Source organism: Psittacula echo, assembly GCF_963264785.1.
Source record: "Psittacula echo genome assembly, chromosome: 2".
Lineage (NCBI taxonomy): Eukaryota > Metazoa > Chordata > Aves > Psittaciformes > Psittacidae > Psittacula > Psittacula echo.
The window spans coordinates 151,838,283-151,863,135 of NC_137737.1; the positions used below are offsets into that span (position 1 = coordinate 151,838,283).

Consider the following 24,853-nt stretch of genomic DNA (forward strand, 5'->3'; position numbering starts at 1 on the left):
ACCCGTTACCCCTTGTCCTATTCACTACAGTCCCTAGTGAAGAGTCCATCCCCAGCATCCTTGTAGCCCCCCTTCAGATACTGGAAGGTTGCTACGAGGTCTCCACGCAGCCTTCTCTTCTCCAGGCTGAACAGCCCCAACTTTCTCAGCCTCTCTTCATACAGGAGGTGCTCCAGTCCCCTCATCATCCTCGTGGCCCTCCTCTGCACTTGTTCCAACAGTTCCATGTCCTTTTTATGTTGAGGACACCAGAACTGCACACAATACTCCAAGTGAGGTCTCTCGAGAGCAGAGTAGAGGGGCAGGATCACCTCCTTCGACCTGCTGGTCACCCTCCTTTTGATACAGCCCAGGATATGGTTGGCTTTCTGGGCTGCGAGCACACACTGCAGCCGGCTCATATTCATTTTTTCATCGACCAACACCCCCAAGTCCTTCTCCGCAGGGCTGCTCTGAATCTCTTCTCTGCCCAACCTGTAGATGTGCCTGGGATTGCTGCAACCCAGGTGTAGGACCTTGCACTTGGCATGGTTAAACTTCATAAGGTTGCCATCAGCCCACCTCACAAGCATGTCGAGGTCCCTCTGGATGGCATCCCTTCCCTCCGGCGTATCAACCGAACCACACAGCTTGGTGTCATCGGCAAACTTGCTGAGGGCGCACTCAATATTTAATATCAATATCAATATCAAATATTTATTATAATAGTCAAAGATGCATTTTCAGGATTCCATAATTCTGAATTTCAAGTTCTCTGCAACAGTTTCAAAATCCGGAATGAAATGTTACTAAGCAATGATGAATTCAGGATTAGCGTTTTAGGTACTTTCCTTTTTAAGCAATGTCACTCCTCCCGACCCACTCCCAATCTGAGGTAAGCCATCAAATCAGCATGAGAAAGAACTATTATGATAAAGCAAAATATAAAAACAAAACAAACATTAGCCTAGACTTGTAGAATCAAGAAACTTAAAAGCTACTGTCCTGTGCAGGCCATGTGTGCAGTGATCCAGTTAATTTCACTGAAGCTATCCACAGAGAATATACACAGAAATGCTTAAATCATTTCCTGGTTTTTTTCCCCATTTAGGTCATGGGCAATTCCCCATCACTGAAAGTAACATCAGATTAATAATCTCAAGTTTTAATGAAGCTGGAGGCATTTACCATATTATTATTTACGTTCAAATACTGGAGATTGGAGAACTTCTACTCAGGATTACCGTAGAGTAGCAGCCCAACTGTGCCTGTTGCAGAGACCCTGGGGTACAATGTTTAAAGCTTAGAGCTCCTGTGGGTCTGGTACCTGGAGACAGGCACACTAAGGCAGAATGGCAGCTACTCCCATAGCAGGATGCACATCACCACAGACGGCTACTACCAGCAACGCTATGAGTGAAAACATAACCAGTGAGCAGAGCTTTCACGATCAAAGCTGAGATGATTTAAGTACATTGCACTGAACACCGAAGCTCAAAAAACACCCCAAAAACCCCACAGCAGGAGCTTGAGGTCAACTGGAGTGTTAAACAGTGAAGATGGTCATGCATGAGAATAACACTCTTAGATAAGTTCAAGCGAGTGTTTCACTGTACGCGCACTTACAGCCCACAGCACAACTACAGATTGGGTGGAGAATGGATTGAGAACACCCCTGAGGAGGACTTAGGGGTGATGGTTGATGAGAAGCTAAATAATGACTTGGCAGCATCTGCTTTCAGCCCAGAAGGCCAATCAAACCCTGGGCAGCATCAAAAGAAGCGTGACCAGCTGGTCGAGGGAGGGGATTCTCTCCCTCTATTTGGCTCTCATGAGACCCCACCTGCAGTACTGTGTTCAGCTCTGGGGGCCCCAACATAAGAAGGATGTGGAGCTGTCGGAGCAAATCTAAAGAAGGCCACAAAGATGATCAGAGAGCTGGAGCACCTCTGCTATGGAGAGAGGCTGAGACAGTTGGGGTTATTCAGCCTGGAGAAGAGAAGGCTTTGGGGAGAACTTAAAGCAGCTTCCAGTACCTAAAGCAGGCCTACAAGAAAACTGGAGACTTCTTACATGGATATGTATGGACAGGACAAGGGAGAATGGCTTTAACCTGAGTGTAGATTTAGACTAGATATTAGGAGTAAGTTTTTCCCTGTGAGGGTGGTGAGACACTGGCACAGGGTAAGAAGAAGAGAAGATAAGAAGCTTTGGCTTCTTAGAAGAGAAGCTGTGGCTGCCCCATCCCTGGCAGTGTTCAAGGTCAGGTTGGATGGGGCTTGGAGCAATCAGGTCTAGTGGAAGGTGTCCCTGCCCGTGGCTGGGGGTTAGAACTAGATGAGCTTTAAAGTCCCTTGCAACCCAAACCAGTCTGTGATTCTATCATATGTAGATAAACCAATTAATCTATTTTATTTTGGAGTGGTCCAATTTTAACCAAACAAAATGTTACAGTTGAACACCACATAACAATCTGTTACAAAAAAAGATGCAGTATTTCTGTTCTTTTAAGAACCACCATATTCTCAAATCACACCACTTCCATGGTAGTTAAAACTAGAACATTTGGAACCACAGAATTTAAGTTCTTTCTAATACTATTTATCTCTAGTTTTCAATTTGTAGCAGAACACCAGATTCAAACATTCAGAACTGCAAATGTCATTATTTCTTTTGCTCCCAGTAAAACTGTGGATTTTACTTGACTTTCACCTTGACAGAAATTTTTTGAGTTTAATAAATGAAGAACTCTCTGTTCCTTTTCCAGACAATGCACAGCAGGTGATTCTCCTTAGATTCCTCTGCGAACACTGTCAAAAGCTTTTAATTCTGTCTGCATGCTATGCCAGACTGTTGTTGTACATTTCTACTGAAGTTCTCTCCATCTTCAGTGACCAGAAAGAATATGATTCACTTGTCCTTGGAGAGTTTGAATGCAGGATATCCTAAGAATTTGAAGCAAGTATTTTGGAAAAAAGACAACCATTAACACTGATGAGATTTCAGAGATAAAGCTTTGTACTAAATTCTAATATTGAAGCAAACTGGATACTCAGGAAGAGGAAACAAATACAAAAACTCCAAGAAAGATGGTATGTGTTCCTAATGTTATCAATCTAGGAGTCTAGGGCAAATGGACTAGAAAAATCTTTCAAATTGGATTTGCTATCAAATTAAACTTAATCACCAGTGGGGGAGCAAGAGGAAGGGAACATTCATTATTTTAAGAGCAATCACTGACAAAGCGATACACAGAGATGACATCCACTGCCTGAAGGAGCCAGTGATCTAAGTCAGAATAACATCACAGGTCAACCTTGTACTTTTATATTTGCAAATGGGAACTTTATGTGAACTAGTTCTTCTTTTAGACCAAAACTCTCTATATATCCATGCACGCTTATAACCCAATACCTGAGCAGTATGTGGAATACCTACTGCAGTGGAAACCCAAGCCTACATAGGATTCTAGGTACACACAAACTGTTACCTAGGGGGTTTTGGAGTGGGTTTATGTGGGGGTTTTTTGGTGGTTGTTTTTTGTTTTACATAACTGTAGGCAGTTTGTGTCCAAGTATATTACATTCCTTTCAAATGTCATTTACTAATGATTTTTAGCTGCACTCTGCTGTAAAGGAATTAAGCTGCACTCAATGCTCAATTCAATTATTATTCCAGAGTAAAGTTACCTTTCAAGTATGTTAAACTAGACAGAACAGCCCTTGCTTCCCCTTTTAGGGGAAAGCACACTCTGGAGTACCCATTAATTTTATTTTCTAGCATTCAGAATACTAAATATTTTTACTCCCCATGTTCAAAAACACAAAGTCTGATCTTCCAGTAAAAGGGACACTTACATTACTGAAAACTACAACGCCTTAGAGAACCAAGGAGTCTCTGTGACGGTCTCTAGGTATTCAGATGCACTCCCCTTCCTACTTTCCTACATACTGAACTCTTCCTTTCTTTCACCCTGAAAAATGCTTCTTTCTTCATTTCTGTGATACCAGCTCCCAGGAGGCCTTTTTAACTTCCCTGAGACATCTTTTTCATACCATCTTATGCATTCTGAAAAGACAATCTACTAAAGGTACCTGCAACACAGCTTTACTACCTCCTTGGATGAACAAAGCTTTATTCTTGACAATGGTCATCTGTGAGACAAGCTCCATCTCTATTCAAAATAATGCAAAATTAGGTTCACAAAAACTCCTGGCACATATTAATGAAGAAATTAAGGAAAAAAACAAACCCCATTCTATTTAGTCTGCCTATATATAATCAAGCAAGGAAAACTCCCTGCCTCTCATGCATAGCAGATTTGCTATGCATGATCTCTGACATACGCCCTGTCAAGGTTTCATATTGCTGCGTTCCCTTATATTGAAGCTTATGCTCAATAAGAAAACATCCTGACCATGCAAGATCAGCTTTTCTGACTAACCAGTTTGGAAACTCCCCACACAGTCACCTCAGATTTCATTTCTCCTTTCGGTTAAAATTCAGCTACTTTGAACCTGGACTGCAATTTCAAACCACCAACCTCATTCAGATCTGTACTACTGAAGAAAGTGGTGTCTCTCCTTCTTCATACCAGAGAACTCACGTTGGCTACACACTGTGCCCCAGTTCAGAGACTGCTGTGATGACCTTAGCTCCAGGAAAAACAGGGGCTCCTTATGAGCACTGTGGATTTAGCTCACCTTCCATTAGAGCATGCACATTGACAGCGATTTGTACTTAGAATAACCATTTCACATTCAGAGGCAAGACTTCTTACAGCACTCTCCCTCTCAACATGTACATTTGCTGATAGCTATTCATATAAACATAAAAACTGAAAAACTTGTCCACCTGAAGAAACAAAACCAGATTAATTTTGGGGAGGAGGAAGGCGAGTCCTACCAATGGATCACTGATGTACATAACTGTGTAGCTGCACGTATACTTTTATCAGCATGACACAGCACACACATCAGTAGCAGGTCAGAAAAGGGGTAGGCTTACATCCCATAACCCACGCTGCAGTCCTCTCTCTGAGATGAGGCAGAGCCCTGCAGGCACTGCTTCTGCCTCTCTTCAGCCCTTTAAAACCTGACCTCTTCTCAGGAAAGGGTGTTTCTATTTTGGGGCCAGTTTTAATAGCTACTAAATTTTATAGCAGAAACTGTACTACCGTGCAGCGTGTGAAGTGCTACATTCTGGACTGCTCTCAACCTTTGATGTATTAAAAACTGCAAACTCATATTTAAATAGACAACATTGTCTCTTTAGGACCTTCTGTCTTTTCATTACATATAAATACATATATATGTGTGCATACATGTGTGTTGATACCAATATGTGTGTATTTATATGTATGTATATGTATATCAAAGTCTATAACTAGGGATCATACTTCAGACTATTTGATATAGTTATTCCAAATAAACATTAAAAGGATAGTTCGAACAACACAAATATCTTCCTTTCTTGACTGATGTAAAACTACTGCTACAGAACCTGATCACAAATGCAGTTCATGTACATATTAAATTTAGCTCTGCTATAAATCAGTATGATCCCAGAAGCAGACACACATTTGCACAGAGGATGCTACGGCCCCTTCAGCCCACTCGATCTACTGAAACATCAAACATGTTTTGTGTACCTTGAAAACCTTTACAATTTCATGAGGAAAAACCCCACAGATTTCTGCTTCAGCCTTACAATCATAAAGAGTGGCTCAAGGCACTGACAATCACATTAATATGTCAGCATACATTATTAATTCCTCCAAGTAGATTATTACCCAGAGATGCATTTTCCAACTGGAACAAACTGCTCATCCTCATGTCAGAGGAGGTTTAGAATTTCACCCCACTTGGAGGAAGTTTGCCCTAAAATAATTCCATATACTTGTGATAAACACATAAATGTATTGGCTTTCGCAAATCATAGGTGTGGTTATGTGGATATAACTGTACGAGTTTACAATAACAGAAACAAAGCTCGCTAAAGGCACAAGATTAGACAACAAGTTAAAAAGGGACAGAACTCTTAAGTAAAACAGAGTCACATAGCAAAAGAATTTGTAAAGGCAAAAAAAAGAAGGGAGGGGCTTGATATAAGAAAAGCTAGTGCCTGGAAAATATCAAATACTTTTTAGCTTAACTTAGGTTGTAGAAAGAGAACAATGTTTATGTTTTAAGTCTGTGGAATTCAGTGGGCCCACTAAACATGAGTTAATTGTTTCACACTAGTTTTCTAAAGTATCTTTAGCTTCAAAGAACAATGTTTGTGTTGTAGGTCTGTGTTGAGATAAAAGGATTTAGTGGCCCCACTAAACCTGAATGAGTTATTTTCACACCATCCTTCTACTAATCAGTTAGTTTAGAGACAGAGCCTCCCAAACATCTGTTAGCTTGGGATACTCCTGTTCAGCCCATCCTGCAATAAATTTTGCAGGAAGGTCACACTGTTTCAAACTCTTTGCTAGTTATCAGAAGAATTATAGATATGGCTGGTTTCAGCTAATTTGTGATTACTGGGGCGTCCAACTGTGCCAAAGGTGAAAAGTACTCTGTGAGGAAGACTGCTTACTTCATCTTGAAGACCCCTACTCACAAGAGGAAGACTGCTTACTTCGTCCTCAAGACCCCTGCCCACAATCACCGGAGAGCAGTGCGCAGAGGCCAAGAGGAGGAGACTTAAAGTCTATAAACCTATAACAAATACTAATCACTTGCGCCTCTGGCTACGGTCATGCGCCCAGCGCTGTCGCTTTTGCTTTATTGACTTTGTCCCTCAATAAAACCTTGTTATCTCATTTAGAGGAGTGAGTTCGTATTTAACATCCTATCACTACTAAAATCCACTCACAAAAGTAATATACCAAAACAGAAGTGTTTTAAACAATTACAGTTTTTTGCACAGGACAAACCCATGACAGAATCTGGAAGGTTATGAGAGCATAAGCAGTCTGTACACTCAGGACAAAACCCCTCCATGTATTTTAAGAATACATTTTCCTGTATTAAAACACCAAGCAATCCATGTGAAGCATAAGATATTTGAGGTTATACACATAAATGGATATACACATACTTTGTAGTGACACAGGTATTGTCAGATACAAGATTCATTACTTCATAGAGAATACACAGATGACACATTGACTTCAAGGGACTATAAGCAGTAAGTCTTTCACTTCCCAATTCACACACTGATGTAAACCCTGGCACAGAAGTGACTGATAGTTAATATTGCCTGCACTGGAAAATACAGTTACTGTCTGCTCAAGTCCCAGTTACAGTGTCCACACAACAAGGCAGAGCAATGGCACTGTACAAAGTTACGGCTCTTCAGCACCTGGATCAGTTTTCTTCACAATAAAATCCAACCTTTATCAGATGGATAACAAAAGCAGATTAGACAGTGTGTTAAATTATTACATGCCACAGAAATTGCAACAATACAAAACCCCACCATTTCCCCAGTGAAATACAACCAAAGGAGAAGACAAAAGTCAGGTGCTGGCCCCTTGTATCTTACCCACTCAGACAGGAGCAGACTACCAAACTCACTTCATTTTGTACGTGGAGAAGCAATTGAAACCATCCTTCCTGTCCCTCCCTCCTCGCTCAATTTGTACTGGCAAAGTCTGTTTCCAACTGTTGGTCTCAGCACACGTCTACATGACAAAACTAGGGGACTGGTTAAGAATTTTCTAGAGACACATAATCCCTTCATGTAAAAGATCCCTAAAGGATCCAAATGAGAGAAAACAAACAAAATCAACACATCAGTAAGCACTTGGCACTGTAATAACTGCTGCCAACATCACTTCGTACACTATCACGTACCAGCTACTCCCACTGAGACCAATTAAAAGAAAATATATTTTTTAAAAATTGAGGTTTCCTTGAAAATTGGAAGCTTCAAGAATTTTCATAGTATCACAGAATGGTTTAGGTTGGAAGGCACCTCAAAGATCATCTTGTTCCAACCCTCCTGCCATGGGCAGGTACACTTTCCTCTGGACCAGGTCACTCAAAGCCCCATCCAAACTGGAGTTTTTAACCGTAACCAAGCAGTAATCAAATTTAGGAAACACACTTTTTCCAGTAAATCTTTCTTTTCAGGTAATGCCAAAGCTTAACAGCGACCCATTAGCTGAACTTCCCTCACATCTCCTACCATCAGTTACAGGGCCTGACGCAATGCAACAGCCTCCCTTTTAGCTGGCATATGTGAGAAATATCATCAGCCCTTCAGTGCTGTAAAAGTCACATTAGATGAGCAAGCTCTTCTGTGTAGTCTCTAGAGAATTGCAAAAATAATAGTCACCAAATTATTCTTCAAGCATTACTCAAATGGAAGCTGAGTAGATATTGCTTGTAAAACCTCTAAAAAGTCCAGTATTGCTAATGGCAATTGGTTTTGACAACTGACCTTGGAGTCCTCCTTGCAACCAGACTCCCACCCAAAGCCTTTTCTGAACATAGATAATAATTGCTATCTATACATGATTACTTCTAGATGAAATGAAGTTGGCATCACATTTTTCCTAATGAGCATGGAGCAGCCATTTGATCTTGTGCACATTCTGGCACATTTGGGAACACTTAACAATATTTGGGGAAATTCCTTCTTTAGGTTCTCAGCTGAGTTACATGAGCATTTCTGCATTCAGCTCAATTTGTGCACAAGGTACTTTTAGGAGGTAACTGAAAAATAAAATTATGAGATTTGTTTCCAAATAAAATGATGACACAGAACACATTCATTTTCTACCTTCTGTTGTGTAGGAGATGCTGAAATGCCCACAACTAGTGACAACACCTCAAAACATTCAGTGACAGACAGAAAATTTTCCCCACAGGCACAGCTTGCACTGGGTAGAAACTAAGCTTGGTGATAAATACCGTAGAATCACAGAATGATTTGGCCTGTGAGGTACCATTAAAGCTCATCCAGTTCCAATCCCCTACTACAGGCAGGGACACCTTCCACTAGACCAGATTGCTCCAAGCCCCATCCAACCTGGTCTTGAACACTGCCAGGGATAGTGGAAATAATACGCTTACACTGGCAACTATGTACCTTGAGCTACCTGACCAGTTGAACAGTTACCATTCACTACATCCAAACTCACCGCATTAGACAGGGCAGCTTTACTACTGCTAATTACAAACCTCAGAGAGCAAAAGCAGTGAAGAAAACTTTTCAGTTTTCATGTCACTACAGCACAATTTTACCTATTTCTTACTTCAGCAGCACTCACTAACATGTTAATGGGGTAAAACATGGGTAAAGCTCAGAAACCAGCAAATACGTAGCCAGGTCCACAGCTCCTAAGATGACACTGAGCAAGATTCCCAAGTAGCATCCACAACTTTTGCAAGTGTTAAAGCTGCACAGCACTAGCAAGTGGTTGCACAGGACTCAAATAGAACAGTTGCCTACATGATACATACTTCCATGTTTAAAAATAAGCAGTTCTGTTGTGCTCTACTTTTTAGTAGTCATGGCATATCGTCAATCTTTTTTCCTCCAAGTTGATCCTCCTTCTCCATGTCAGCAATTGCTAAGTACTTCTTGAAAATGATCTCAACAACCAAAGACACAGAATCATAGAATAGTTAGGGTTGGAAAGGACCTTAAGATCATCTACTTCCAACCCCCCTGCCATGGGCAGGGACACCTCACACTAAACCATGCCACCCAAGGCCTCATCCAACCTGGCCTTGAACACCACCAAGGACGGAGCACTCACAACTCCCTTGGGCAACCCATTCCAGTGCCTCACCACCCTCACAGTAAAGAATTTCTTCCTTAGATCCAATCTAAACTTCCCCTGTTTAAGTTTGAACCCGTTACCCCTTGTCCTATCACTACAGTCCCTGATGAACAGTCCCTCCCCAGCATCCTTTTAGGCCCCCTTCAGATACTGGAAGGCTGCTCTGAGGTCTCCACGCAGCTTTCTCTTCTCCAGGCTGAACAGCCCCAACTTTCTCAACCTATCTTCATATGGGAGGTGCTCCAGTCCCCTCATCATCCTCATGACCCTCCTCTGGACTTGTTCCAACAGTTCCATGTCCTTTCTATGTTGAGGACACCAGAACTGCACACAATACTCCAAGTGAGGTCTCCTAAGAGCGGAGTAGAGGGGCAGGATCACCTCCTTCAACCTGCTGGTCACGCTCCTTTTGATGCAGCCCAGGATATGGTTGGCTTTCTGGGCTGCGAGCCTATTCTGTCCCTGTGCTCTACAAACCTGTCCTGAAACTTTTTTCAAAGTCCAGTGGAAATACATTACTCTGTATTGTATTATTCTGAAACATATTATTCTGTTCAAGTATTTGCTACCACATAATACCCTATGAAACTTTGTTTCCAGCATACAAATAAATAGTTCCACAGAAATAGCATATAAATTACTTTTAAAAATAATTTATTGAAGGTACTTGTAACTTGAAAAACTCAATACACTATAAAGTGCCATTTTCATTTAACAAACTGTAACCTAAAAAGCTAATATGCAGAAGACATAACTAAATAAAATCAAACCAGCCCAAAATAAAACAAGATTATTTAATTTCTAGAAAAATCAAAAACTAACTCCATCAGAAGACAGAGAACAGTTGAGGTAAGGTCTTTCAAATGAAGCAAAGCGAAGAGAAGATGGCACACAAACAGCATAAACACAAATGCACTAAATAGATACGCCAGCAGACACGCATTTGTTAGAAAGAAATGTGATTCTTAGCAATTTGAATTGGAAGAAAACCCCATGAAAGTCTCTGAAGAATTACTCCCCCCATCGTATCTGACTGTAAATGTCACTAACAGGAGAGCTGTTCAGCTGCCACACCGGAGTTAAACACCAGAAAGTATTTTCCTCTCATGTTAACTCTTCTCTTTCTCTTGAAACCACAAGATATTTTGCAGCATGCTCTGTTTAAGCTGTTATCCCAGTAACTCACACGTATTATGAAGTGGCCTACAAGGATGCTGGAGAGGGACCCTTCATCAGGGATTGTAGCGACAGGATAAGTGGTAACAGGTTTAAACTGAAACAAGGGAAATTCAGGTTAGATATAAGGAAGAAGTACTTCACTGTGAGGGTGGTGAGGCACTGAACAGGCTGCCCAAAGTGGTAAGTGCTCCAAATCTGGCACTGTACAAGGCCAGGCTGGACAGACTTGGATGACATGGGCTAGTGTGAGGAGTTGGAACTAGATGATTTCAAGGTCCTTTCCAACCCTAACTGTTCTATGATTCTACAATTATCTGGTCAAGGCAGGAAGATGCATTATGTCAGGACCCATGAGTTAAAATTGTTACCACCTTCTCAGGCAGCAAAATTCTTCAAATATTACACACATTCTATGAAGGCTACAGAAGCTCAGAAGTCACATTCAGGGATAAATAAAGCACTGCCTCACTCAGGCACTGCCAGACTCACAGTGGTGTGGCAGTTACACAGGACACTTAAGCGGCCTCGCCCTATGGATTTTAATCAGTATTGATATTTATCCGTATCTGGTATCAGCTACAGCAGAGATGGAGAACATCTGAAACATTCATGGTGGACCAAGATATTACAAAACATGACTGCTACTACTACAAACCTTCTTTTCTTTAAGAAAATTGCATCCTGGAGGGGTGAGATGATCCCTTACTTGAGAACAGAGACAATCCATGCTCCTCCTCCTAACCCTGCAGAAATACTTACATGGATACACTGATGCATGACTGCAACATTCCATTTCAGAATTATTTTGTTCAGATATAAAAAGCAGATATATTAAAGCTGTTTTATATATATATATATAAACACACATGTATATAAACAATTGTGTCTATCTGTTCCAAGCTGCAGATTTTTAAATTAAGAGTTTAATTAGTTTTAAAATAATAAAGGCATTTCCATTATAACACAGACCTTGCAAACTATACAGCATTCTGAGCCACTGCTTAGCTCAGTTTTGTTTTGTTCCTGGAAAGTGCTCTGACTCAATAAGACTTCAATCTTACACCATGTTAAAGCTGTAACCACCGCTTACTATGAAATTCAGAGCTGCATTCAGATGATCAGTTAGGAGAGTCTACCATCTAACTCTTCTTACAGTGTGTAATGTAGACTGACACTATAGGATAACAGCAGGAGGGAGAACAACAACAAAGTACCAGGATTCCAGAAAATAAGCAAACATTTAATTCTTTTGTTGTTTTTAAGGCAAAAGTTAAAAATGCAATCAAGATTTACAATAAATAGCAGAAGTTGTGTTTCTAATCATTATAATTAGACTTTGGCTAGAGCCGATTTAAAAAATGCACAAGAGGGGGTTTGAATCTCTCCTTCCAAAAAAGAAAATAATCACAACAGCATAATTGAGATGTGAAGCATTAGAGCTAAGCTTGAACTCCCATGTCCTGTTCTTCAATACAAGCGTATTCTCTGAACATTTAATTTAGGGGGGGAAATTACAGAACAGGAAACATGATAATCAGAATAGTCAATTCTAAAACTTTAATCAAAGCCTCATCTAAAAACTTTGTCTTCCTGTATCACCTTTCACTCCTTTTGATCAACATCCTATAAGCATTAGAAAACTTAGATGCAGACCTCATCTTTGCTGTGGTAAAGAAAACTAACAGACCTAAAGAGCAAGATAGTCCAAAAAAACCCCATCCCATAAATATGTAATACGTATTATGTAATGAAATGTATGCGTTTATTAGTAGAATCATTCTATATACAACTGAAGACCAGAGTGAGATCTGCTTTCTCAATATCCAAGTAAAATCCAGTGGAACAGGAAGGGATATCCAACCTAAAGCAAAGCCACTTGTCCAATTAGATTCTCCAGGGTTTGTTTGAAGGGGCTGGCACACATGATGAGCACTGGCAAACCAGTTAAGCCTAGAAAGGAACTTCTGACTTCCATACAAGTGCATAAGCTACAGCAATCAAAGGGGAAAGAAAATGATATACCAGCACCACTGAAATCCTTAATTTGCCCAAACTGTGTACATGACCTGACAAAGTAATTGGGGCAACACAGAAGCTACCACTTTTCCTTCCATGAGAAGAACACTTCAAATACAAACTTTAAAGGTATTGTTTTAAAACTACAATGAAATTTATATGAATTTAGCAGTAATTTCCAGTATGTTAGGCAACAGTACGAGTGCTTTTCAAGGAAACTGCTACTTCCTTCACAGCATCTTTCAACATAGCATTGTGTTGGGTAAAAATAGTCCCACGCTAGTTCTCTTTTAAGACTGTATTAGAGAACAGAAGCCCTCAGAGAATATTCTATACATTTTCTTAATATTAATCTTCAGACATATTTTACATCCAAGATTCTAAGCACACCTAAATTACACTAGCAACAACATAAAAATACTTACTGTCAGATATAAAAATAACTACAGTCTTCCATTTAGAAAATGCAAGTGATTTGTCTGATCACAGATTTAACTGAATATTGGTAATACAAATAATGCCACATTCATAACACGAGTTTACAGTTGTGCAAGTAGCTGAACAAAGCGCTGTTCTGCCAGGGAGTATTTAACTGCCTCCTTACTCCCTCACCCCTTAATTTTATGACACTTCTCAATTACATTCTTTAATCATTTTGGGAGGCACAGTGAAGCAGCTCCTGCAAATTAGCCAAAAACAGAGAAGTTTTCAAGAAGAGAAAAGTCTTAGATGGGAGAGAGGCAACTGTTGAGGACCTGGGGCTTCAAAGGCATTCAAATTCCACACACTCAAAAGCAAAACTTTAGCCAAAGATAACAACTTCCCCATATACACAGCACCAAAGTAGAATGTTCAAGTTCAATAGAAGTAGAGAAGACCATGCACAATCATCCCTTTCTTCCTCAAGCCAGGGCTTAAAATCACTCCTGCTAACACTTATGCTGGACTCCCAGGCATTCACCCACCCTGACTATCAAATACCTGTGCAACAAACCCTGCTCTGTAAAACAGTACTTCTCAGATAAAACACAGGCCTTGTACATAATCCACATAGCAAATCATACATATAATGGACTCTGAACACAGCAAGGAGCATTAACTTCTTCAAAATCAATATTCTTGCCCTACTAATGGCAACAGCAGTTTACTCAGTAACAGCCACATTCTAGCAGCAGCTCTTGACTTCTAATTTATTTTGTTAGAAGTAAAAAACCACCCCAACAAAAACACCAAGCAAACACCAAAACCCACAAAAAAAAAAAACCAATCACCATCACCAGCCAGTTTATCAATTCCTTGTGACATTAAATATTGTATGGAAAGTAGGTTTTCAGTCTGCTTACTCTCATCTTCCCCTTTGGAAGAGGCATTCCTATATCCGTGTTTCAGACAACTACTACTTATTTGAGGGGATTTAACACATGGATCCCTGAAACTTGTCTTCTGTAGGAAGAATCAAGGAAGGTGAGAGTAGAATCAGCTTCAGTGAATCATCAAATGGCATATTCCGCAGGATTAGCTAGAATATAAACTAAAGCACTTGGGGCAAAGCAAAGATTGGAAATAACACTTTTGTATACAGGAAGAATTGGAAAACACCACTGAGAAGGAAAATATTGCTGGGTTTTGGGTTTCTTTGTTTGTTTTTTTTTTTTAAACAGCAGTCTTACAGCTGAAGAGGATATATATCACTTCAAAAGTATACAGGTTGGCAATATTCTACTCTAAAATAAGGAATCTAGTGTATGACTCAGGATCAAGAAAGGAATTTGCGAAAGCTCATGAAATACAAGATTGCTACCACAGGATAACAGGAGTGCATGGACAAAGCTGATCACTACCATGTAGCCTTTCATTCTTGTATAATATGTAAATAGAAAATATAGGTTATGCTTAAACATAGGATAAAACAATTGCATAGTTTAACACACCCCACACCACCACCACCACCACCCCCCCTGGAGTGGGAATTACATAGGAAAGTCTTTTTAATTGGAAACTAAGTTATTCATACTTTAGTCCAATGATTTTTAAACTACACAATCCCCCCGAGAACAATATTAAAACTAATATTTAAGTCATTAGTTTATGGCATTTATTTTAAAGTTACCTTGGTTCTCAAAAGCAATACATGCATTCCAACCCACTTTAAAAGTCATATTAGCTAATCCTAATGGATGCAGTTAGCGCTTATATAAAATTAACACATCAACATCACTCTTAAAGATACTCAAGAAGCTCATACAATGGTTGAATGATTGCACATAAAAACCAGACAGACTGAGGTATGGGAACAACAGGAGATTAGTAGGCTGCAGTATTTTAAGTTAGGGCACAGTAGCTCTTGCAAGGTTGCAAAGAAGCTACACACAGAACATATGGGATATAACACAATGTTATTATCAATGAATGTAGCAGCTTTTCATCAACACTTTTTCTTAGCTAGAAAGAGTTTCTTAATTTTTAGATTTCTGTAGCTTCTTCAGTTTATTTTTTAATGAAAAATTAAAACCTCCAAATGCAATTGAATTCAGCAGAGGCATATGAACGAAGATGGAATTTTCTCCTTTTCCTTAGGAAATAACAACTGTTCCAGTGCTTCATATGTCTATGAAATACAATAGTCTTGTAATGTACACTAAACTAACATATACTGAATATATAAATACGCATTATAAACAATATACTATTGTAATAATACAATAGTCTTGTAATATACACTAAATGTATGCATATGGTTAAAAGATTCTCTTTGGAACACAGCCCAAATGTATAGAAAAATGGTAATATGAATATTTGGACAGGAAAGATTAAAAGGTTAAGCAAATGAAGGTTAACATCAACAGCATTCCACATTCCAACTAGTATATTATCATCAGAAGCAACAGGTCAACAGGCAAAAAAGGAGGCTTTTGTGGAAGTGGGAGTGCACGGTAGCTCCACAGGACCTGAAAGAGATGGTTTTCCCATTTCCCTCTGCCAACCAGTCACTACTCCCACTACCCCCTGTGTACCAGCACACTACTGCTCAAAAAACCATGAAGTCAAGGAATAAGATCAGATGAAAACTGGCTTTTTTGTTGCTTTATGGCCAGCACAAAGGAGGGCAGCCACGCACATGGTGGCTCTACCCTTAGATGAATGAGCTTAGACTGAAATAGATTATGTGACCATAGCTGAAGACAGATGATCTTTAGTATTTCAACTACAGTAAGATCTGTTCCATCCCAGCTGCACCCCTTGCAATCCACCTACTTGTGATCTGTGAAGATATACTTTGAGACTGTAAAACTTGGGTGCTTAGAAACCAACTCTGTGAAAAAGCAACATTCACACATGTAGGAGTTAAATTCAATTTCCTCCTTTGCCAGCAGGGGTGACTCAGGCCACAGATCTCCTTTTAGAATCTCACATTCTTTCTCTTGATTTTAAAATGGTTATACCCCTCAGAAATTCAACTATTTAAAACTACAGTATCTAAGTGGAGCTCATGATGCCTTTTCTCATGATCCCCACAAGTGCTTAAACCACTGCTGAAGCATGGACTGAAGCTTTACATTTGCAGAATTACTGTACTTGATGACACCAATGCAAGCCAAATCTGAAAAGCACTTCAGGCAACTTTTAGTGTGCTGTACTACTAACTCTCTACTAACCTAGTTTAAATACCTCCTGCTACTTTCAAAAGACCATTTATGCACTACACCACACATCACCTCCAAACAAGCAGTACTTCCTCTCAGTATGCTCCTCACTCAGAAAGTTATTTAGTAAAGGTGAGTTTAAAAGGCCAGAAGCTGGCCTTGACACAAAACCAAATAGAAAGAAAACACTAAGTGGTGGAACAGAAGTTGCAAGAAATTGACAGTAGCTTGAAATACTAAACCTTGTATTTCCTTTCACAGAGCAGCCCCTGCTAAAGTCCCACCTTGTCCTCCCCATACATGTCACAGTAATCGCAACCCTTCAGATCTCTGAAGCAGGCACAAAGCGCTTCTCTTGGCGACATGCACATGACAAGACAGAGGCTGAGCATCTTTTCTGACCTCACAGGCTTATAAAAATCCCAAATGGCAAAGAGAAGTGGATATCCAATGGCTGAACACAGTCTGTTCTGACACAAAGGGCAAAGGACTATAAACAAATCAGCAGGCAGCAAATTCAAACTAAAAAACTAAGAACTAGAAAAGCAGAGTGCTTTGCACTGCACAGGACAACCTGTGGAACTCCTTTTGGATCCTAAAATTTTATATAATTAAAGGGGGGGGGGGGGATAAAGTAATAGAAGAGAAATCCAGCACAGCCATTAAGATGGTTCGAGACCATCTTAAAAACCTAAACGTACACAAGTCCATGGGACCTGACGAAATCCATCTGCGGGTCCTCAAGGAGCTGGCGAATGAAGTTGCTAAGCCACTGGCCATCATAATTGAAAAATCATGGCAGTCAGGTGAAGTTCCCGATGACTGGAAAAAGGGAAATATAACCCCCATTTTCAAGAAAGGGAAAATGGATGACCCGGGGAATTACAGACCAGTCAGTCTCACCTCCGTGCCTGGCAAACTCTTGGAGCAGATTCTCCTGGAAGACATGCTAAGGCACATGAAAAACAAGGAGGTGGCTGGTGACAGCCAGCATGGCTTCACTAAGGGGAAATCCTGCCTGACCAATTTGGTGGCCTTCTATGATGGGGCTACGGAACTGATGGACAGGGGCAGAGCAGTTGACGTCATCTACCTGGACTTGTGCAAAGTGTTCGACACTGTCCCACACGACATCCTTGTCTCTAAATTGGAGAGACATCAATTTGATGGGTGGACCACTCGGTGGATAAAGAACTGGCTGGATGGCTGCACGCAAAGAGTTGTGGTCAATGGCTCCATGTCCGGCTGGAGACCGGTAACGAGTGGTGTCCCTCAGGGATCGGTGTTGGAACCGGTGTTGTTCAACATCTTTGTCGGTGACATGGACAGTGGGATTGAGTGCACCCTCAGCAAGTTTTCTGATGACACCAAGCTGTGTGGTTCGGTTGATACGCTGGAGGGAAGGGATGCCATCCAGAGGGACCTCGACACACTTGTGAGGTGGGCTGATGCCAACCTTATGAAGTTTAACCATGCCAAGTGCAAGGTCCTACACCTGGGTTGCAGCAATCCCAGGCACAGCTACAGGTTGGGCAGAGAAGAGATTCAGAGCAACGGGTTCAAACTTAAACAGGGGAAGTTTAGATTAGACATAAGGAAGAAATTCTTTACTGAGAGGGTGGTGAGGCACTGGAATGGGTTGCCCAGGGAGGTTGTGAATGCTCCATCCTTGGTGGTGTTCAAGGCCAGGTTGGATGAGGCCTTGGGTGGCATGGTTTAGTGTGGGGTGTCCCTGCCCATGGCAGGGGGGTTGGAAGTAGATGATCTTAAGGTCCTGTCCAACCCTAACTATTCTATGATTCTATGATTGATTCTAAATATAAATTTAACACCTTTGTTCTGCCATATCCTGAACTGCAAGTTACTGGAGATGGGGAGAGCATACTGGAGAAGGTATCCGTGCACCTCTGCCCTTTTCCTACACTCTTCTCTTGTCATCTGCTGCTAGCACTGTCAGAAAAGATCCTAAGCTTTCATCAGCTCCTGGACTATCCCAGTACAGCTGCTCATCCACTCACTAATGGTATTTCTGATATGTAAGCTGTAATGAAAAAGAATTCACCAGTAGATAACCATATATGCACAACACCAAGCAACACACAAACCTCAGTAAAAAAAAAACGGGAAGAAAAAATGAGAAAAAGAAAAAAGTCCTGTAGAAAGCTAGGACATATTTTCCTCTTCCTTCATACAGCTTTTGGTTTCTTCAGGTCTGAGTATCAGATGTCACTGCTGAACCCCTAAAAGCTACTTCACAGAATGCTTTGGGTTGGAAGTGACCTTAAAGCTCATCCAGGTACAACCCCCTGCCACAGAGGTACCAGTTTTAGCTACCACAGAAATGGTGTGATTTGAGAATATGGTGGCTCTCAGTTAAAGAACAGAAATACTACATCTTCTTTTGGAACAGATTTTTTTGTTTGACTGTAACATTTTGTTTGGTTAAAACTGGGCCACTCCGAAATATAACTATTATATATTAATTGATTTCTCTATATATCGTAGAATCATGGAATGGTTTGGGTTGGAAGGGACCTTAAGGATCATCCAGTTCCAACCCCTCTGCCACAGGCAAGGACACCTTCCCCTAGACCAGGTTGCTCCAAGCCCCGTCCAACCTGGCCTTGGAACGCTGCCAGGGACGGGACAGCCACAGCTTCTCTGGGCACCCTGTGCCAGCGCCTCACCACCCTCAGAGGGTATTTACATACAGAAAGAGGAAGATTTTCTGAAAGGTTTTGCAATAATTAAGTAAGAAGCTATTACTTGAACAATTATGTTCACCAGACCAATGAAACATTTCATACATTTGGGTTTTTAAATGTACAGAGCCTGTAGACATTAGCCTGTATCTCACAGATTACATTGATGTGCTCTAGCAAAATGGAATGATTAAACTTAAAACTAAATAACTTGTTTAAGTTTGTTATTTTACAGTATATCTTAAAAGAGAACAAAAGCCAATTGTTTCATGTACAGAGAATGTTTGTTTTTACAGTCATAGAAAAAGAAAAGCTGTGATTTATTGCCAGACTTCACAAGGACACATGTTTGATGTTGTATCTTTGCCCTATACCCAAGAGTGAGTCAGTTAACTTCTTCATATTATTTCAGAATATCCAGTCTTTACGCAGTGAATGGAAAGTTACTGAACTAACGCATCTAACTGAAATACTAAAAGTATAAAGTCTTTTCAGAAAGCCATTTTAATAAAATCCATAATCCTTCACCAAAAATTAACTGTTACTAAGCTAGCTCCTGGCCTTTTAAAAGTAATATTTCTAGCAGAGATTTCTTCATACATATACTGCTTTGGAAAGAATCTTGGTACATCAGACATTGATGAAACCCACCACGCTGAGATCAGCCCTATGCTTTCAGCTTTGATCAGCTTTGCTTACCGATGTGGATTACAAGGAATGCTGCCTTGGAGAAGTATCTACCTTGACACAAGAGTATTTTGACCAATAATTAAAAATAAATTATTGGTGAACATCCATCAGACAAACTACAACAAAACTCTAGCTTACATCAGATTTGGATTAAATTGAGGGCAGGAAAACAGAAATGGTAAAAGACATGGTAGTGATGCTCCCAGTAAGTCTTAATTCAATTGCAATAGCTTTTCACAGAGTCACAGAATGGTTGCGGTTGGAAGGGACTGCTGGAGATCACCTCGTCCAAACCCCCTGTCACGGCAGTCACCCAGAGCAGTTTACACAGGAACACATCCAGGCAGGTTTTGAATGTCTCCAGAGAAGGAGACTCCACACCTCCCTGGGTAGCCTGTTCCAGTGTTCTGCCACTCTCAGGGTAAAGTTCTTCCCCATATTCAGATGCAACTTCTGGTGTTTCAGTTTCTGCCTGTCACCCCTTATCCTGTTGCTGGGCACCACTGAAAAGAGTCTGACCCATCCTCTTTACACCTGGCCTTAAGATATTTGTATGCGTGATGGAACTCCAGCTCAAAGTGTCCCTTTGAGCATTTCAAGACAAATAGCACTGCATACTGTTTCTGCACTCTTTCCACAGACATCCATTTCTCACCTTGGTTAGGGACAGCTACGGGCTGAGTAAGCAAAGGTACCTTAATTCCCATGACCATAAATCTTTTTATTTGTGAATTCACAAGAGAATACTGTTAGATTCTATTTTTGTCTTGGTTTATTATGAGCTAACAGCAGGCAGCTAGAGCAGAGTAAATTCTCCACCTGGCAACTGCAGTCTTTCAAGCTTCCATGAACGTCGCATTATTTGGATCTCTGGAAGCTAGGATTGCACAGAATGCTAAGGGCTGTGTTGGAGCAGGGCTGAAGGCAGGACACAAATAGAATGGAGCAATAGAAAAGGAAGCTGTGTGCAATGGTGCAGAAAAAATTCCTATTGCTGATTTGTATTCTGCCTGAATAAGAGGAAGAAAGTAAGAAAACCTCCAGCTCATTCACATGAGGAATATAAATAGAAGATTCAGTAAAGAACTATTTTTCTAAGTATTTGCATTTGAAACATATTCAAACTCTAGTTCTATACTGAATAGTCATAAAGGCAACACTTGTTAATCACAAAATCAGACAGTTCCAAAATTTAGAAACAGATTAATTTAATACCAATGTTACATACAGTTTGTGTAATGTACACAAATAAAAACCATAGTTAAAGATACATAATACCATAGGTGATGGCAACTGTAGATAATTCTTTCCCATGGTGGACGTGATTGTGTGGTACATTTCATAACAGTTATAAAAAGATGAAAGACAGAGCTTGAGGACCATAAACAAGGGATTATTTTACAGACATTCAACTAACAAAGTCAGAGGCAGCGAGGAAAATATTCGTGTTAAGGAAATAATACAAACAGTGAAGCAGAGGCAGCAGCATGGGGCGGGGGCGGAGGGGGGAAGCATTTAAATACACAGCACAATAAGGAAGAGAGGAAGGAGATTTGCAGGCCAGAATATTTTCAAGGGGTATGTATTACTCGTAGCTCCCTCATCAGGATGGTGCACAGGAACAAAGCCCCTTTAGACAGTGTGGGGAAGGTGAAGCTTTGCTTCTGTTTAAAGGAGGAAAAGCAAACAGCTCACACCAGACATATTTGCGCTGCTTCATAAAATAAAGACCGTATCTATAGCCACAAGTACAGCACAATATTAGCCTAGGATCTGTAAAACAAAATATACTTTATCCACATAAGGTACGTTTCAGACAGGTTTATTCCAGCCCAGATTTAAACTGCTCTGCATACCAAATGCTCAAGCAGCATTTGGGAATGCATCTTCCAGTTTATTTTCATCTAAAAGTAAGCCAGTTTTGTCTACTATAAAACTGTTTCATGACATGAGACATGGCATAATAAGAGAGAATTGGGAAATTCACTTCAAAACAACACTTATGCTCCAAACTAGAGCACAGCAAAAACAGCGCTAAAAATTGAGACTGCTATCAAAGACTCCCTGTTGTCAGATAAGTTTGATTTTCAGAAGGCAATAGAGTTATACCACCATATGCTTACTCATCTTCCAGTTCTTTACAGTTTGTACTCATTTCTATACAAAATTCTACCCATTCATTGCTCCTTGAAAGCAGGAACTGTGTGTTATAGGTTGGGCAGAAAAGGGCAGCTATCACTGGGCTACTATAAAACAGTCCAGAAGCCCTCTTGATATTAGGCAGGATCTTCAAAGGGCTGCACCCAAAAAAAGGATAATCTAAGGTAAAAAGTGATAATTAATAAATCTCAGTATTTGCTATAGATATTGATAGTATTTGCTATTTTTGAACATATAATTTAGTAAATAAATCTCTTTTAAATAAAAATCTATAAAAAGCCTCATTAGATATATCCCAAGAGTCTACCTTGTACTATTTTTAGCCACACACAAAAGAAAGCAGAGGAAAGAGACAACCATACACACAAACTGAATCCAAATGGGTTATGGGTTGCTGATTCCATTCCCAGTTTCAGCCAGTACCAAGGCTGAACACGCATCTCCAACAGACACACACAGCACAAAGGGCTCCTTGTGCTGATCTCCACTATGGCTGACCAGGACAAAAGTATGTTACTGAAGCTAAGTGCTTCATGCCCAGAGACATACACATGCAAATGAGTCTCTCAACCAGCCCCAAGACCTTACTGCACCTACAGTAGTTGGCTTGGAGCTGCTGGTCCCTCTAGCAGCCAAGTGTCAGACTCTCCCTTCTCTCAGTCTTTCCCAGATCTATGGCTGCTTCAATCCCAGGCTCCCAAGCATCTTACCTTCTCACCAGCCCACTAACAGCCCTGCTTAGTGCTGCACACTGACTTACCTATACACACAACATCCATGCTCTCCAGCTGCTGGCATCCCAATATATGCAGGTCCCTATGACCCCAATGGCTTGACGCCAGTCTGAACTGTGGTCTGACACTGGCACTTTGGGCTCCATGTATACACGTCTATAGAAGAGAGCTCCTTCACCAGGAAAATACAACTATCCCCTTCATTTCCTATCCTTCTGGTTTCTTATGCTTGCTCCTCCCCAAACCACCTCAAATCCTCCTTTACCCCACCTTTGGTCCTTCCCCTAAAGATTCCACAGTAAGTCCTGAACAATTCGATGATGCTATTCACAAAATCTAACCTCTCCCCCCACTTAAAAATAAAGCCGCAGAGGATTGCACTGTTGCTCACTGTGTATCTCAGACACTCAGGAGTTAAGGTGCTGTGATATGAATTAAAATCATATTTTCATAAAGGTGTATTGGAAAGCCTGAAATCAAATCAGAAACTTATTAGACTGTACATGCCTGAAAAAAAATGAAGAGAAGAAATTAATTTGCAATGGGGATAAGGATTTGAATTGAGCAACTAATGACAGTTTCCCCATATATGCTATAGTTTAACAATTAAAAAAGAAATTTAAGTCAAATTGTTGCCTTCAGCAAAGGCTGAAGTATTCTTAATGACATTACCAAAGTGTCCAAACATAAGCCAAATTCCTTTGGAGTAAGAACTCTGCAAGTGTCTATCAAAGCCTCTGATCTGACAGAGGCAACACATGAAAGAAAAGGAATATGCTTTCTTACACAAAGGAGTACAAGAGAGCTCCTGGCAGCATGACAGACATCTTTTCAAGTTTCTCTGACATCATGAAAGAGAACTAGGTAACATTTGAGCATGCTGGTAGAAGTCACTAGCAAGCACAAGTTCTATCACAGAAGTCAGACAAGCTCCCTGGAAGTTTACAAGCAAAGGCGTACATCACATACTCACAGGGCAATGAAGCAGTTGAGTGAACTCATAGGTTAACTGACCAGCAACTTGTTCTAAGTTCTGAGTACAACAAAATACAAAACTAAACCCCATGCAGTTAAAAATAAGTCACTGTTCCAAAGGTGCTATTATAGACAAGTAAAAGGGGGAAATGCAGAACTTCTTCAATTTTTCATATTTTATTTGAGAATCACAGAATGGGCTGGGTTGGAAGGCACCTTAAAGATCATCCAGTTTCAACCCCCTACCAAGGGCAGGGACACTTTCCACTAGACCAGGTTGCTCCAAGCCCCATCCAACCTGGCCTTGAACACTGCCAGGGATGGGGCAGCCACAGATTCCCTGGCCAACCTCTGCCAGCGCCTCACCACCCTCACAGTAAAGAGCTTCTTTCTAATATCTAATCTAAATCTCCCCATTGTCCTACCCTTACATGCCCTTGTAAAAGTCCTTCTACAGCTTTCTTGTAGGCCCCCTTTAGGTAATGGAAGACTGCTAAGAGCAGTCTTCTCCAGGCTGAACAACCCAAATCTCTCAGCCTGTTTTCATAGAAGTGTTCCAGCCCTTGGAGCATCTTCATGGCCCCCTCAGGACATGCTCCAACAGGTCCACACCCTTGCTATGCTGGGGGCCCCAGAGCTCAACACAGTACTGCAGGTGGGGGTCTCACGAGAGTGGAGTAGAGGGAGAGAATCAACTCCCTTTCCCAGCTAGACAACCCAAATCCATAATGCTGCTGTGCCTTCCACCTGCATGTGGCACAACAGCATTTGCAGCCCAGGGCTGCAGGACAGGCAGGATGGCACCACTCCACCTTACAGACCACTTGGGCTCATGAAGACAGCACCTTCAGTTGGTCACAGTGACTGATCCCGAAAGAACAGATGCTACAGAGACTTTGCCTGGGAAACTCTGAAAAGTGACGATATAGGCTTTGTCTGTAATAAGAGTTCCACAAATAACTAGTCCACACTTACATGTTTCATACTGCTAAT

At 40.8% G+C, this 24,853-nt stretch overlaps 1 protein-coding gene across 2 annotated transcripts in view; it reads right to left on the reverse strand.

Moving 5' to 3' along the window:
* The window catches only part of ASAP1 (ArfGAP with SH3 domain, ankyrin repeat and PH domain 1), a 123,692-nt gene that overhangs the window by 74,048 nt on the left and 24,791 nt on the right, over positions 1–24,853 (reverse strand). The window lies entirely within an intron of this gene.